The sequence below is a fragment of the Protopterus annectens genome, chromosome 1.part0 (assembly GCF_019279795.1).
Source record: "Protopterus annectens isolate FY-2018-M chromosome 1.part0, PAN1.0, whole genome shotgun sequence".
NCBI lineage: Eukaryota > Metazoa > Chordata > Ceratodontiformes > Protopteridae > Protopterus > Protopterus annectens.
This window is the reverse complement of record NC_056725.1, coordinates 1,965,317,751-1,965,330,250: the sequence shown is the minus strand read 5'-3', so window position 1 is coordinate 1,965,330,250 and position 12,500 is coordinate 1,965,317,751.

Below are 12,500 nucleotides of genomic sequence, written 5' to 3'. Positions count from 1 at the left end.
GGCAGTCCCTCCATGGGCAGTTGTGTCCCGATAAAAAATATTAAAAACGACAAATGTGCTAAGATTGTAGGACATAATGATATCCCGTATTTAATGTAATGATTGCATGAAATGGTTATTTCCGTAACTGAAATACCTAAATGTCACAAGAAACAGAATAAGCAACCAAACTGCTACAACAATACGCTTTTATTTAGGCAAACAAGTGCAGTTCTATGCTATATAGTGACCGTGGGTATGTGTCGGCCTGTAAAATCTGATGTGAGTCCCGAAAATGTCCCACCTTGGCCACTGGAAAAGGTGGCAACCCCAGTAGCGACATGGGCATGGTCACCAGGGTTACCAGCTGTCCCACTCCGCTATGGACAGTCCCTCATTGGACAGATGTGTCCCGCCAAAGATCGAAAAACTGGCAAATGACCTGAGATTCCCTGCCAAAAATATTCCCGCAATATACCTGAAATAGTAGCATAAAATATATATTTTGTATATGAAACACATACATGGCATAAGAAACTGAATAAGGACCCAAACGCTAACAGAATAAGCGTATATTATGGCAAACAAGTGAAGTTCTGTCAACTCCACTTGCTGTGGGTATGTGTTGTCCTGCAAATTCCAATGTTTCCACAAAACATGTCCCACTATGGGCATTGGAAAAGGTGTCAACCATAATGGTCACAAGCAGTAGTGAGAGCACACAGCCAGGTAGCTGTGTCGACATAACAGGAAGGAACCAAGATACCCTAAACACAGGCAAACATGTGCATAGCAACATGTCCCACACCCAGCAACGTGTTTGTTGCATACACAGGACGGCGTATGTCTAAGTGTAATATCCAGAAGCAGGACCCATGCATGCAGATGTAATACACAATAGCCCCATTGTAGCATGTAAGTCCCACCCATGTACGCCTGTGCACCCAAACCAGCTAGCATCCTTGTGCAGCTACACACCTACACACAATGGGCATACCTGAAATGTGGTAAGAAGTATTGTGTTAGGCAGTGCCACACGGGCAAATATGTACCCCACATGTCACCAACCCACCTCAGGTACAGATATGGAAATGGCTGCATGTGAATGTGTCTGCAGAATGTGTACATCCCGCATGTGGTATGTACCCGTCCAAACCATATAGGTTTGCACACGCCACGGTGCACATAACTGTACACATGTGGACAAGTCGGGTTGTTGAACCACCGCATCGATGATTAGCTATGCAGAGAAGTCAAACACATATAGCGGAACATGTGCCTACCAAACAGGACGTCCTAACAGGGTACCACAGGCACAGAAGGGGAAGGTGGGACATCACATGTGGAAAGTAGCGTTGCCGGATGGCCAAATACACACGGTCAAGGTAAAGGACGGAACAACATGCATATGGCCGGACGGATGTTGTTAGATATATATATATATAGAAACACATATGAAGTGCCAGTTTAGAAGCAAAATACTATATAATGCATTGAATTGTACCATACAATATGGCAGTAGAAATGATCATGCATGTAATTAGTGAAGCTTAGCAGCAGTGTGATCGAACTCTGACCCTGGCAGTAACCAGTACAGCAGGCTTATGTCTTTCAGCATTAATTATCTGCTGGGTTACAGAAAAATAAATGTATGTACATGCATAACATCCTCCCTTCCCCTGAGGAGGATGGCCTTGTGAGCTCTATCAAAGATAGAGTACAACTCCTTACCAGAGAGACAAAGGAACGTATTAAGAAATGAACTGACTATTGTATCGGAACAGTCCAGGGTCCTTGAAACAGCTACAATTACAGAAGGACACTGTAATTGACCAGGTGCCTTGCAAGGCTGTGTTATTCTCATGGGAAAACATTTTAAAAGCATGACCTCAGCACCCACGTATGTATAGAATATTGCGGACCATAGTGATGGAAATGCCCTGTGACCGACCACGTCAGTAAGGTGGGCAAAAGCTGATTGTAAACACTATATAAAGAAATTGCTTACTGTATAGAGTCAGACAAAACTCTCATACTTGGACTGTATATTATTTTGCCTGCCTGTGTACACTACTAAAACGTTGTGGACCCGAGCTTCCTGTGTTATTGACTGTCACCTAGAAAAGCCTACTGATTTCAACAGTCTGGTTTTAACAACTTATTTGACATTGTGGTCCTTGTCATCCGAATTCCCTTGGTAAGCTACAGGTCAGAGTGCATGGGTGGTTAGACATCTGCGCAGGAGAATTTGCCTAAATGGTTCTTCTGGAGTGAAAAGACCTCCGACTGAATTGTTGTGTGTAAAGAGGCTGTCCACTGTCTGATCTGTGGCTGAAAAGCAGAAAACTGGATCCCAAGAAGAAAACGTGCAGTCATAAACAGGAGGCTCAGGTAAGGAGGGTTTGCCTCTTTGTCTCTATTGTAGATCAGGGACCAGACTACATTGTGTTTCTGTTAACAGTTGTGATAGCAGGTCGAAGACCAATCCAAGTAGTTTTAAATCTGGACATAGATCAGGGGAACACAGAGTAGAGTAAATAGTCATTGTAGACACTACAGTGGATACAGGGAAGGAGATACCACGTGGTACGAGAGAAGGGTTACGTAACAGTCGTGTAGAGGATATGGGAGATTAGTGCACAAACAGATCATGTGATCCGCGTTAGACGGGTGACGTGAAGTATATGCAATTGCAGAGAGCACATAATGTGAGATATTCTGCAAAATGGGGTAATAAATATGACATTGATGGTATATTAGACAAAATATCGTTACTGAAACATTGGAATCACTGAAAATGTGATGCAGATGTTCTAGGGTAACCACCTGTCCCACTTTGTGAGGACAGTCCCTCTTTGGCCAGTTGTGTCCTGCAAACAAACTGAACAAATGGCAAATGTCCTGATATCTTAGGACAAAGATTTCTCAGATATCTTCTTAAATGGTAGCATAAAACAGTAATTTCGTATCTGAAACACCAAAATATCATAATAAACAGAATAAGCAACTCAAATGCTACAAGAATAAGTTGCTCTCCTGGCAAAAAGTGAATTGCTGTCCTTAGTACTGGCCGTGGGTATGTTTTGCCCTGCCAAATTACACGTTCCTAACACTAATGTCCCACTTTCTGCATTTGAAAAGGTGGCAACCCTAAGATGTGCAGGCGAAAAAACAGCGACAATTGGGTATCCGTCAAGCACATAGGTGGATTGAGGTAGTGAACCGAAGGGAACAGAACACTAGAAATGCGAAAGCATCATACGTACACAAAGAAGATAATAATACAGTAGTAGTGACAGACCCCCCCACCCACCTACCACCTCCGATACCACATCCAGGATATGAAGCGGGAGGGCAGGCTAGTCCCCCCCACGTTATCCTGTGGCAACAGAGGTATCACAATGACCAAATGTAAGAGAAGCTATTGAAACCACATCCCGAACTCGTAACATACCTAGGGACACTCAAGTAAGAAGACAGTCACTAGAACAGAGTGAGGATATCTGTCAATTAATTGAAGTACCGAACCCTCATGCAGGACAGGAAGGCCAGGACCCAACTCCTTTAGTGTATAGACCGTGGACACCAGAAGATATCTGTAAAGTCACAGAGGGAATTCCCCATCTACAAAGTAATCACTATTCACCATGCAATACCCCTGTATCTGCTGATAGAAAAGCAAAGGGGGAATGGCGGATGGTACAGGATTTACAAGCTGTAAATCATGTAATAATACCTAGGGTACCGATGGTGCCAGACCCACACACGATATTGAATGCTATGAACCCGCCACAGAAGTATCTTACCGTGGTACATATAAGCTATGCTTCCCTCTCAATACCTATACATCCAGATAGTCCATATTGTTTTGCATGTACATTCAGGGTAACAGATACAGCCATACCCGGCTATCGCAGGGATACTGTGAAAGTACAACGATATTCGCACAGGAGATGGCTAGCAACATTCCGGTGTTTACTCCACCCGGGGCCAGTCAAGTTCTGCTTTATGTGGATGATATTCTGCTTGCGGCCCCTACCCAGCAGCAATGTAGGGAAGATACAATAGCATTATTGAAATATTCAGCAGAACAGGGACATAAATTAAGCAAGCATAAATTGCAACTACAGAGAATACAGGTCAAGTACCCGGGATATGTGGTATCCAAGGAGGGTAGAACATTACATGATGATAGGAAGGCAGCAATTTCACAAGCACCCAAGCCAACTACCAAGAAGGGAATGATGTCCTTCCTGGGCTGACTAACATTTGTCAAAGCTGGTTACCAAACAATGCTTTGGAATCTGCTCTATTGTCTGCTTTAATCTTTAATACACCTATGGCAGCACAACATATACTACACTGGATTCTAGTAGCAGAAACAGCTTTCTGCAGACTAAAACGATTGATAGCTTCAACATCTGTATTAGGTCTCCCGAATAATCATAACAGATGTTGTCAGACTGTAGAATGTAAGCAGGGATATATGACGTCAGTCTTGATGCAACAACATGGAAGTAAGCAACGCCCCATAGCTTACTACTCATCGCAGTTGGACACTGTGGCATGGTCAGTGCCACATTGTGTACAGGCAGTTGTTGCGGCACCCATGGCAGTACAGGCCTCGGCCTTAATGTTATTATTCCACCCTCTCACTGTGAGAGTGTCTCATGCAGTTGCGATCATTCTGCTGCAAGAGAAAATAGCATTCCTGACCCGTGCTGGACATCTGTCTTGTTTGACCATACCCCTGAGTCAATCTCATATGGTGATTGAACGTTGTACAACATTAAACCTATCAACGTCATGTCCGACACCTGTGTATGGCACACCACACAGTTGCCTATATGAAATGGAGGAAATAACTCCACACAGACAGGATATCACCGATATACTCTTAGATGATGCAGAGGTGACAGTTTATGTGTACGGAGCATGTAGAAAGAGTCCTACAGGAAAGAATCAAGTAGGTTATGCAGTAGTTATTGATAATGAGATTGTAGAAGCCCAACCCCTGCAGCATAAGGTGTCTGCTCAAGCAGCAGAATCGATAGCTTTAACACGTGCTTGTACTCTAGCGAAAAACTGATGTGTGGACATTTATACCGATAGTCAGTATGTTGTCTGTACAGTGCATGTTTATGAGCAGCAGTGGAAGAATAGGGGAATGATAACATCCACCGGTAAACCGATCAATCATGCGCAATTGATCTTGAATGCGTTAGATTCCAGTCAGTTACCCACTAAAGTAGCTAAATGTAAATGTGCAGCTCATACAAAGCAACAGGATAACAGTAGGAAAGGTAAGGCACGAGCTGATGCAGCTGCAAAACAAGCAGCCTCACAGTTGGAAAGTGTCTTTTTGAATGAGGAATGACAATCCTCAGACATTCTAGATGTAGAAATGTTACAAACAATGCAAACATCAACTATGAAAGCAGAAAAGCAGACGTGGCTATGACGAGGAGCAATCCTTGAAGACGGACTGTACATATCCACAGTGAGAAAGCCAATATTAACGTCTAATGTATTCAGATATGCGGCTTTGTTGAGCCATGGGTAGAGCCATGTCTCAACAGGGGGGATGGTACAGTTGGTTAACAGAATATCCCTAACATACGGAATTAGGAACCACATACAAACATCATGAGCAGCGTGTCATATTTGCAGTAAACATCATGCACAGGGAGCATTTAAACTGAAGGGAGTGGGTTTACCTACACCACTATAACCGTTCCATACTATTTGTTTGGAGTGTATACAGCTGAATAAATGTGAAGGGAAGAAATACTGTTTAGTGATTATAGATATATTATCAAAATGGGTAGAAGCATTCCCAACCAGGAATCCGGATGCAGCAGCAGTGGCAAAGGTCCCAGTAAAATAAAGTATCCCTAGATCTGGCATACTGTAAAGAAGCTACAGTGACAATAGAACACATTGTGTGAACCAGACAATCCAGCAACCTGGGGATTATTTGGCATTTCCATGAATATAAATTGCATGTACAACCCACAGTCAGCATGACTGGTGGCGCGGTACAATGGGATCCCGAGAAATAAGTTGAGGAGGATGGTGGGTGACACCCAGACGAGTTGCATTTGCTGTCTACCTCTAGCATTGCTGAGCATGACAACAGTTCCAAATGTAAAGTGTTTGACCCCCTTCGAAGTAGTATTTGGAATGGCATATCATGTGCCAGAGTGGAAAGCTGTCATGCCTGCAGAGCTGGAGGTCGATGGCTCATTAGCAGGTGACATGAGAGGATTGTTAACCAATAACACTGTTTTGCAGTTAAAGTCTTTTACAGATAAAGAGCAAGCGAAGCGGCACGCATAGCTGACTCCAGTATCCTGTGTGTATTTCACTGTTATCCAAATAAGATAATCTCCGAGTCCAACGTGTGAAGGTCTGTACCAGGTACTGTTGGCAACGCCTACTGCAGTAAAGTTTGCGGAGAGGTCGTCCTGGGTTCACCTCACAGTTTTCAAACCGGTAAAGGATATCAAGTCTGATTTACATCTTGTAGCTGATATACCATAGAGACTGAATCACCCGGGCCAGACTGTATAACAATACAAAGCAACCCCAAAGACATTTGGTTTACTGTCCTACTGATCATACACCTATTAACCATGTTTGTGTTGACTTTACATTTGCTGGGACCTTACCTGCATATAACTACACAGATACAAATAGTGATACGTGATGAACTGGCCACAGAGTGGCATCCAAACTTCAACACATACCTAGGCATGACGTGTGCATGTACAGACTATGAACATTTTAAATTGCTGTGTTTGTACTGCCATACCTACATCATATGGAGGACTTCCGATGTATGTTGTCCCCTTGGGGATAGATTGAGACTTGTGAATATTTACACTTTGATACAGGTTCTGTGAGATCACAGGACAAAGTGGCACTGTACTTACCTGTTACACAAAAAGGAATTGTTTGTTTTCATAAACATGATACAGTCCAAGTTGGTGGGAGTATTTGTAACATAACTGTGTCTTACAAATGTCATATAACAGCCAAAGATCACAGTAGTAGTTGTAGCACCATTCATGATTTGTATTGAAGCTTCATGAGAACAACGTGGAAAGATGTGCAGAAACATCCTGAATTGTATAAACAGTCCTCTGTTATAGACAGGAAAATGTTACATGCAGAGTTAACCCGCATCAGTAGTAAAGTAGAATATTGTTATTTTGTTTGTGGGAAAAAAGCATATCAATGGTTACCTGAGAATTGGTCCGGCAGTTGTTTTTTGGGTTATCTGGCTCCAGTCACATGACATGCTGCACAATTGCCTCTGGGTACGAAACGAACTATAAGACATATAGCTCAAAGAACTGGGAACACAGTCGAGAAACCCACTAATCCAGTGGGTGAAATGGAAGCTGTTCTGAAAATCCATTCTTCTGCAAGAGATAAAGGAATATTGACTCATATGGACTTGAGTGACAGCGTCATATCCTGGGCTGGAACACTCCCAGCTTGTGGAGTAGTGAAATCAATCAGGGAACAGAGGAAGTTGTCAAAACCTGTCGGAGGAATGAGCAATGTGACATTTCGCTTCTGAACTTGTGACTGATGAACTGGATGCAATGAGAACTGTTGTGTCACAAAATGTAATAGCGCACGACTGCACCCTGGCGAGAATTGGTACGTGCGCGCTTATCAAAGAAGACCGCTGTGTCAAAGTATCACATAACATGAACAATATCAATGCCCACCTAGAGGTAATACAGCAGGTGTCATCCATGGCGGAACCAGGCCCAAACCCACTGACAAACCATTTCCACAAACCATCTGGTGGATGGGGTTCAGTCATACTGAATATCTTGATTGCCATTTGTGTTGTTCTGCTCATATTGGGAGCATGTGTCTGTTGCGGGATACTTTGCATGTTAGTATTAGTCAGGGACTCTGTAGACGTATCTGTAACCGAGACTATGTATCAAGACCTGTAGTGGTATTTGTTAATACAAAATGAAATCCTCTCTGAAATGTACAACAAATGACTTGCCTAGTTAAACGTTCCAGAGAGGAAGAGGCTAGGGAATGAAATAATGTTGTATATGTTTCTGGATAGAATAGAAGCAATCAAAGGAGGGAGAATGTTAGCAAAATATATATTTAAACATACATATGACGTGCTAGTTTAGCAGCAAATAGTGTATAATGCATATAATTCTATTTTACAATATGGCAGTAGAGCTTATCATGCATGTAATTGCCTGTAGTGTAGCTGCAGTGTGATTGAACCCTGACCCTGGCAGTAACCAGTGCAGCAGGTGTATGTCATTCAGCATTAGTCATCCGCTGGGTTAGAGAATAATAAATGTATGTACAGGTATATCTGTCATCCTTCCACTGAGGAGGATGGCCTTGTGAGCTCTATCTAAGACAGTACAGCTGCTCACCAGAGAGACAAAGGAACCTAGTAGGAAAGGAAGTGACGACTGGATCTGAACAGTCTTGGAACCTTGACAGAGCATAATTTACCGAAGGACATTCTAATTGACTATGTGGCTCGCAAGGCTGTGCTATCCTCATGGGAAAACATTTAATAAGCATTACCTTAGCACTGTTGTAGGAATACAATATTGTGGACTATAGTGATGTAAATGCCCTGTGACTGACCACATCATTAAGGTGTGCAAAAGATGATTGCAAACACAATACTCATACAGGTGTTACCTGTATAGAGTAAGATAAAACTCTAAACTTGTACTGCATAGTTATTGTCCTCCTGGTGCACAGTAGTAAAATGTTGTTAATCTGAGCTTCCTGTGTTATTGACTGTCATTTTGAAAAGACGAATGAGTGTTACAGTTTGATTTAAACAACGTAATTGACAGATGTGTATGTTCTAGCATGGGAATAGGTCAAGCCAAACACCACAATCACCATGTGTACCACATACAAACAGCCAGTAACACGCAGTAGTAGTGCATGAAGGCATACACGACTGTGGGAATAGTACAGGGCATATGGCACGTGCCAAGTGCAGATGCATGACACAAACCCCAGGATGGGTGTCCCTGCAAAGAGGAACATGTGCCAACCACACCTCCTACAGATGTACCGGCAATAAAAACACATGCCAAACACACAGAAACACTACCGTCCAACACACGACTGCAATGGAGGCTGGTCAAACACCAACATGAAGCATGCACAAACAGGGACTTGTGTAATTGTTGCCTTAACACCCCCCCCATAGGCCAAAGAAGAATAGAATGGACATATGCATGTAATGTTGTGAAGGATGTGTGGTAGTCCTCAGTATCACAGTATTAGGGACACAGATACACTGTCATCAACTGTGACGTATGTGCACTGTAGACAGCATACCTGCAAGTAATACAGAGGACAATCATGTGCCACAGAAATATACACATGAGAAAGAGGATAGGGGATAGACAAGTGTAAATGGGACAAACTATGAATATAGGTTCATACGTCCATAGGTACAGGGTAGGCCATCGACCCAGGTTCAGCCATAACCTTACACCATAGTTAGGAATACTTTGCCAACCTTCTGTGCCAGAGATAAAATACTTATGATATTGCTGTACCTCTGTCAAGCAGTGATAATGATGTAATCCCCGGCCTATATCTGCAATTCCCCATCCAATGGACAACATACCCCCGAACAAGGCTAGGAAGGATCTCTGTCTCACATGTACTGCGATGTAGATCCACAGCATTGTGAGTGTCCGGGTGACATATGTGTCACTCCAACACATCCCATTAATGACCGTGACAAGGTTCATGTCACCTGCCCTTGTGGTTCTGAGGGATACAGATACAGTAGGTGAAGCATAGACATGACATATGGGTTGACATGGCCTTGTATGTCAGGCACAGGTCAACATTAAACAACAGGTATGTGACTGAATGGGGCAGGGGTCCTACAAGTGGGGCAGCATTACACAAATCCATGTCACCCTGCATCTGTATGACAATTAACCTATGAGGCCTTCCCAGCTGTTGTAGGTGTTGGGTCAGATACCCTCCGATTGGGGCAATGTAGTAAATCATAGGTGTAACACGTAATGGGTACAAGGAGATAATGACCTACCCTGATGTAGATGTGAATCCCTGCACAAACAGGTGGGCTATGTAGAAGTCCCACCGAACCATGATAACGCGTGTGTGTTGAACGAATGGTGACCGACAAACTCTGTCCCCTGATCCCTGGTAAACACCCCTGCGCTCAGTGGACAGCCACCTATATGCTGGACAGGGGTGACCTAGTACTCCTCGACAGGTATGATGTTGCATTACTTAGCATTTAGCTGTGGGACATGTCCCTGACAGCAGATATGCATATCTGGGAGGCCCCTTTGAAGGATAACTGTGTCAGATGTCCGTCCCACTATGGCACCTGTTTCGCAGTCATCTACAAACAATGTTGCCCATAACACCCCTGTGTGTGCCTGTACTGTGGAAATGTAGATGTATGAGAGGAGTGGACCCAGGAAGGGCCCCATGGGACACCGCTTGCGACAGGCAGTAGGTCTGACATGCTGCCAGCAACTATGACCGCGTGGGTTGTGTTACATAGACAGTTTACAACACATCCTGTGATGTACGTGTTCACATCCCAGCCAATGGGTTTATCAACGATACCTGAGGGGGGTAATGTGTTGAAGGCCTTTGCCAGGTCGAGGTAGGCTGTATGGACTGCAAGACCCCCATCAATGGCCTCGTGACTGTCCCGAAAATGTCAACCATGCTTGAAAGGCATGAACCGCCCCTGAACAAGCCAAACCGTGTTGGATGCAAAGTATGCATGTCCCCTATGCCTTCATCTATGAGCATGGTATGATCCCTCCCCATGTCTTTGCAGATAGGTCTCCTCATGGTAATGGGACAGTAATAACCAGGGTCAGAGGAGGCATTGGCCCTGTGACGTGGGACTACAGTTGCCGTGCGACACAACCTGGGTACGTTACCTGAGGTGAGGCTACAAAGAAATAGCTGTCCTAACTGTGGGTCTAATTCCTCAATGAGATAGTGGAGTACACAGTCGGGTCACCAGCTGGTCTCATGGATGCTATGTCCACTACCCTGGAGAGAGCATGTCCCACCCGTGTGTCACAGAACATTTGGGGACCACAAACCGCTGGTACAGACATCCCCTCATGTGGGGGGGGGTTGTGGAGATGTCCTCACCGAACTTGTCAGGCCGTATTTTGGCAATGTGTGTATGTTGAGTAAACTCCATATCTTCGTGAACCCAGTCAGAGCATATGTGGGAGTGACCTCCCAGGTGTCGAGCATAGCAAATGAAGGTGGTATGATTGTCAGCCAGGTCCATGTAGGTATATCTGTGGAACGTGCCCTGGACCATGTCATGACAGCGTGTAGCTCTACACATATGATGACCAAGGGTGTCATACCTCACAAGGTGCCTGCTCTGCCTTGTAGTAGCCACCTCCTCTTGTTGTACAGCCTGTGTATGGCTGGGGTACACCACACTGGATGCTTGGCATTGGTACAATGAACCACAGTTGGGTAAGGGAATGCCTGGTTTATGCAGTCCTGTAGGTACTGGTAGACGGCATATGTGAGTGATGCAGTGGCTGCAGTACTGTCGACCACTGGCTCAGGGTCCTTAAAGGAGACCACAGTAGTGTGCAGAATTGGGAAGTCTGCCTCTGAGCAAGCAATGTGTATGGTAACCGGCAACACTCACAGCAATGGATGCCAATAGCCGAAGCCATTGTCCACATAACATAGATTACCTTCGGCATGACAATATGTATTATTATACATGTATTGACACGTGTCTGCTAATTACAATTGCAAATGGTTGGTAAGACCGGGCTAAAGTTCCCGTGATGTACCTAGTCTGGAGGTGTTGTTCCGACAATAAAGTGACGATACCTCCCAACCGTGCCCTCTGGGGATTAATTAAAGCGGTTGTTAACCTGCAACAGTGGATGTACACCATTGGGTTCTGGTCTCGGAAAACATGGTTCCTGTAGCACTACACAGTATGGGTAGTCAAGCAGACATCCGCGATTGTTGAACACACAGCATCAGTCAAACCCACTGGCCACAAGGACACAGTCCAACAAGCTCTACACTTTACATATGCACAGTGATGTCCATTGTAGGACCCAGAAATTCTACTTCATGGAATGCCTGCCAGCTTCCGTCATCACCCACGTGAACTCATTGTCGTGACCACATCACACCTACACATATGCAACGCAAGCGTCTTCAATGTTGATGATAGCTGTCCATGAAATGCAGCACATATGCACAGAAATACCCAGGGTACCGGGTCCATAGAAGTGCGTCCACATCACAGTCCCGCACACATGAAGCATGTGTAATGGGTACTGTCGACTGTTGCAGTCAAGGGATCCTGGGTATGTAGAAACTGGGCTCGGTGTTGTTTCACAGGTAATCCTTTGTCCCGCCCCGTGGGAGGGATGTGTGCGTAGCACCTGCCTTACTCTCCACTAATAATGCAAACCATCCACGGAGAAAAT